We start from the raw sequence: 5,639 nt of genomic DNA on the forward strand, positions 1-5,639 counted from the left end.
GTTTGTGAACTCATCTATTCACTAAACTGTATTCGTAACCCCCAAATCAAACAGATGGCACTTCCACAGTCATTCTCTGAGTATAGAATAGCAAAATATCCTAGTTGCCTGATAAGTATGTTCTCAACAAAGGTGGGATGTGGCCAGGCTCTGCCTCCTTATCTTGAACTGTTAACTAGTATTCTTTGCATGGTCCACCCAGCCTTATGTTTTTCGCACTTTCATAGAAATTTTACTGACTAAAATGATCCCTGAGGAGAGTGCTAAAGAGGTGTCTGGTATTCCTAAGCACAAGAAGGCTGAGCTGTGTCTTTAGAGAAAAAGTAAATGTGTCACGTTAGCTTCCTTCAGGCCTGGAGGCACTCAGGATGTAAGCTCAGTAAGGGGTAAAATTCACCCAGGTTCTAAGACCTCATTGGTAAAGTAAGATGGGAAGGTGGAGGGAAAGTGATCATTTCAATACTAACATTCTATAACCCAGGAATGAACCCTTTAGTTATAAAGTTTCATAAATATTTAGTGTTATAGACACCCTTTCTTTCAAATTATAGGGGAAAACAAACCCTCTCCCGAAAGTCCACTCTGTACAGAAAGCCCAAAACCAATCATCACAGTTCAGGGAAGGATGAGTGAGCCAGACCTCATTGAGGATGCAAGAAATTACCACCAAGAGCAAGGACCAGCCACAGCCCATAGCCACCAAGGATGAGATGCAGGGTGAAGGCTGCTCTGGGTTGGCCCTTGAAATCATCAAACTGACCAATATTTTGGCTCTTCTCTCAATTCTGTTTCACATGTCTTCAAAACAACTGGGGAGACAGCCACAGTTACACCCAAATGATAAAATCAGTCCAACTGTTTTCTCTTTTATCTCACACAAACTTTCATCAGTGACCCCCGAGGGCTCTGGACCAAGACAGTTCCAGATGGAATGTGCCAACATGCCACAAAGCTACTCAGCCACTCTTCCCTATGGGAATGAAGATCTCTGCTGTCATCAGGTAACCGAGGAAACCTACTGGCCTCAGTGCTGAGTATTTCTCTCCTCGAGCATCTTAAAGTTCTACAAACATTCTCTCCAAATTTCATACTTTCTGCAAAAATAAAATCCCTACCAAGCAACCAGCCCAGCACATCTAGGTGGGTAGCAGATTATTCGTGTAAAAACATAGACACAGGCAGTCTCTTAAAATCCCCCAGTCCAACAGCATTCCATTCAATAGAGTGAACAGCATGCTTACTACGAGCTAGGTTTCTCGCTAGGCTCCAGGGGAAACAGACATTAATTTGCAGAGCTGACTAAACAGGGACACCATCCAGCAGGAGACTGGACTGTTGGATCCAGATTCTCCTAGAAATGTCCTTGTCCTGCCATGGGTATGGGATAGGCATCTACTAAAACCACAGTCCCAGAGGGACATCAAGATTCACCGAAGTCACCCACTCATGTGATACATGAAGCATGTAGATTTGCTGCTAAGTAGAAGCAAAGAATATCTGCACTGGAGACACGGTGGAGAGTTTAGTCTCTGCTGTCTAACTCTTATCAGTGTTGAAACTAATGATATTTATGAATGGCTTTTCTAAAGCACACACAGTCCAGCTCGGCCTTTATTAGCATTTCCCAGAGTGGCATATTATTGTGTAAAACACTATAAAATGTTGCAAGCATCCTTAAAAAAAAATTCTATGTCCAAATAAGTTTAGGACCAGGCCTGAAACAACATTACCCACTGCCTTTTTTTTTTTTTTTTTAACTGTGGAGCTTCTCAAGAGTGTGTGCAAGTTCACGTACTCTTCGGGGTCAGGGATCTGCTGTGGTCTCAATGTTTGTGTCCCTCTAAAATCCCTATCCTTAAATCTAACCCCTAACGTGTTGGTATTGAAAGATAAGGTCTCTGGGAGGTGGCAAGTCCATGAGAACAGAGCCCTCATGAGTAGGATGAGTGTTCTTATAAAAGAGGGCCTCGGGGAGGTTGCCACTCTGTCCACCAAGTGAGGACACAGCAGTAAGGTGCCATCTGGGAGAAGTGGTCCTCACCAGCCACCAAACCTTCTGGCTCCTTCATCTTGGACTCCCCAGCCTCCAGAACCGTAAGCAATCAATTCTGTTATTTATAAATTTCCCAGTTCAAGGTATTTTGTTATAATAGCCTACACCAAGTTAAGAGCTTGATCTCATTTCTTCACTGCTGTACCCTCAAGTGCCTAGATTCATGGCAGGCACATCAGTATTCTTTGAAAAGAGAAAGTGATATAAAAGATCTTTACATTGAGTCAATATTGATGAAATATATTAAAGTCAAGGAGAAATGTGCACTAACAGTCTATAACAGTTCATGAAAATATGTGACTATGCATGCCAAGTTCTAAAACTTCGAGTTTTATTTCCACATATTTTATGGCACATATTTATAATAGAAAAAAACACCACCATGAAACTACAATAGGATGCCATTAACAAAGGGACTGAACTGAGAGAACATGAGCTGTCATGAGCCTGTGCATCCGCGACAAACAGAAGGTTGCTGAGCAGGGAGGACCAAATACCACATAGAACTTTAATACAGAGCACTTCTGGGATATGCTACTTGCTGAACCAATGCATCAGTGAGCATCTGAAGCCCCACTTTGTCATGGGGTACAACTGGCCCAGACCTCAGACAATTCCATGGTTTAGAAAGTTGGCTCCCTACATTTTTTGTTAATTTCGGGGAGGGGGGTTGTTAAATCTTCACATAGTTCAGTGTCTATTCTCAATTACCCAGGCACAAAGCTCTGCCCCTTTATTCAGAGCAACCAGTCTGCTCAGTCTTGAGTTCCACAAGAGAAGGTCGCATGGCACAGCCCCCTACTGTCTCAGGTTAGTTCTAATCTCCCACCTTCTAGCTCCACTACCCACTGCAGCTTGGGATTCAGAGATCCCAAATTCTTTACCTTTTCTTATAAGAGTGACTTCCCCTTTCCTCTGCCATTCAGATACAAGACAGAAGGGCTCAGATCATAACCTCCATCGCTTCAAGCCCAGACCTATTTTTTGAAACTCCTTTCCTTTTGGGTGGTCCACGGTCCATTCTCCCAACTTCTGTTTACAGCTGCCCCTAGGGGAAGGACCTTTCTCCCAACGTGTGCATCTTGGCAGGTCTGTTTATTCAGGTGTCCTGCTCTCCCATGGCTAAGTGCCAGGTTGCTCACACTTTGGCAAGACCATACTTCAAGCAGAGTTATGTGATAATCTTGAGAGAAAGAGTAGATTGGATTCTTTAGTTTGGGTGGCAATGGGGCCATCAAGGTTTTTCTAGGTAGTGAGACCTGAGGAATTTCCAGGTTCCTCCCCACCCGGAGGCTGTATCTTCAGCCTGCTTCTTGCTACAGCCATCCCATAAACTGTCTTCTGCATGTAATTGCCAATTCATTTCTGTTACTACAACCAAAAAAAAAAAAACTGGCTCTTGGCTCTTTCTGCCTCTCTAATGTGAACAGACAGGGTTTGAGAAAAAGAAAACTTTCCTTTTTTTTTATTAACATCTCCCTTTATTAATGTTATATTAACTCTAGTTTGGGAAATGCCCTTAGATAATTGGGTTTTATTTCCAAATCAATCCAGCAACCATTGACTTTAAAATTATGGTCTGTATTGGCTTTCTATATGTAAAAAATATCACACATTTATGATCCTGTTTCCTGCAGGTCAGAAGTCCAGGCACAGCATGAGTGGATTAGGCTCAGGGTCTCCCAAAACTGAAATCAGGATGTTTGCTGGGCTGTTCTGTTTCTGGAGCTCAGGGTCCTCTCTTTCAAGCTCATTTGGTTTATTGGTAGAATTCAATTCCTCATCAATATAGGACTGAGATTTCTATTCTCTGGCTGTCACCCAAAGGTCTGGTTCAGCTCCTAGAGGCCACTCTCAGTTCCAAGCCAAGAAGCCCTCTCACAGTATCCCAGCTCCCTTCTTCAAGGTTGGCAAGAGATTCTTCCCAAACTCTAGATCTTCTTCCATGGAAAATTAGGTCAGCCACCCAGGGTAATTTCTGTTTTCATTAACTTGAAGTCAGCTGATTAGGAATTAACACCTTGAAAGCCCTTTCACCTTGGTTCCATCATATAATCCAGTCATGGGAGACACAGCCATCGTAGCCCTGCACACACTCACAGGATGTATCATGAATGACGTGTCTGCCGGGGTTGTGAGTCTTGGGGGCTATCTCAGAATTCTGCCCAGCACATGTTCTCAGTCGCAGTTCTGGGAGCATAACTGCATTTTACTTTTCCCTTGGCTTATCTTAGAGGAGTGCCCACATGATCCACATGGGGCTGTTGGGGTTACAGTTTCCTACAGCAGTTCACATTTGCTGGATGATGCCCTCCCATAAAAAGATACGTTTTTGGAATTAAGACTCAAGAACATTATGGCTTGCTGAGGGAGTAGTAGGTTTTACTTTGTTGTACAGAGGAATCAGCGGCTATGGATGTTAGCATTATGGTCTATATTATGGACTTAGTCATGGCTCTCTTTTCCCATTAACTACGGGGAAGCTTGGAAATGAATATGTGTTAAGTCTAAGTAACTCATTAGAAGTTTAGGGGTTCTCGTGTCCTATACTGCCTGTGTTTTTATTTCACCCAGCCTCACCCTTTAAACTTAATTCAAACATTAATTTTGTCAATGGGTGTTTTTGTTCAGTAGATATTCTTGTAAGCAACCTCCAGTGTATCATAAGGAGAGAGGGTATAAATATAATCGAATAAAAAAATAGCTAATATAAAATGAGTCACTATGTGATATCATATGACCTAATGTAAGCATTGTCTCATTTAATCCTCACAACCCTATGAAATTTAATACTTTACTATCCCTGTTTAATAGATGAGGCTTCAGAGAGTAGTGGTAAATGATCATGCCAGTCCAGGTGTGACTGACCACACAGCCTGGACTATTAGGAGACCACACCCAACTTATTTAAATACATTTGAAAGGGAAGAAGGAGCAGGGACAATGACTACCTATGAAACCCTCCAGACTAGAAAGAGACTGTCATATGTATTGTAACAACCAGAGGAATTGTTTCCTGCACACCTTGCCAAGCCACTGTTTTTATGCAACCTAAAACAATGTTCTCTAGGCTACAGAATTCAACAGGGGCTTTCAGAGATTTAAAAAGTGGGGAGGGTTTTGGAGATAAATTTTTCCAAACAAGTGTAAGAGAGCATCTGACACCAACCGTTTCCATGTAGAAGACTCCCAAGTACACACCTTACAACTAAGGAGTAACATTCTTCTTAAAACAGAATATGGAAAACAATTAGTAATACATGGTAAGAAGCCATACCATTGTTTCCAGTTCACAATTTTTTTTAACTTTTAAAGGATATTATTTATACAATAATCAGTTCTTAAAACCAATGTTTGTTTCTAATAGTTTATATAAATGTCAATTTCAATGTGATGATTACAGAAAAATAAGCACTGCTGGTTAGTTTGTATACTTTGTGTGACCAAATGACAGGAAAGTGCTGGACCATGTATTTCATGCCCCTATGGCTCATGGTGCCATCTAGTGGCAGATTTCCTAACTGCATGTCCATTGAAAGGCAAGACTCCATGGGGCTGACTGCAGACCCAATCTGTAAAATAATAG

The sequence above is a fragment of the Spermophilus citellus genome (assembly GCF_964194105.1).
Source record: "Spermophilus citellus genome assembly, chromosome: 2".
Taxonomy (NCBI): domain Eukaryota; kingdom Metazoa; phylum Chordata; class Mammalia; order Rodentia; family Sciuridae; genus Spermophilus; species Spermophilus citellus.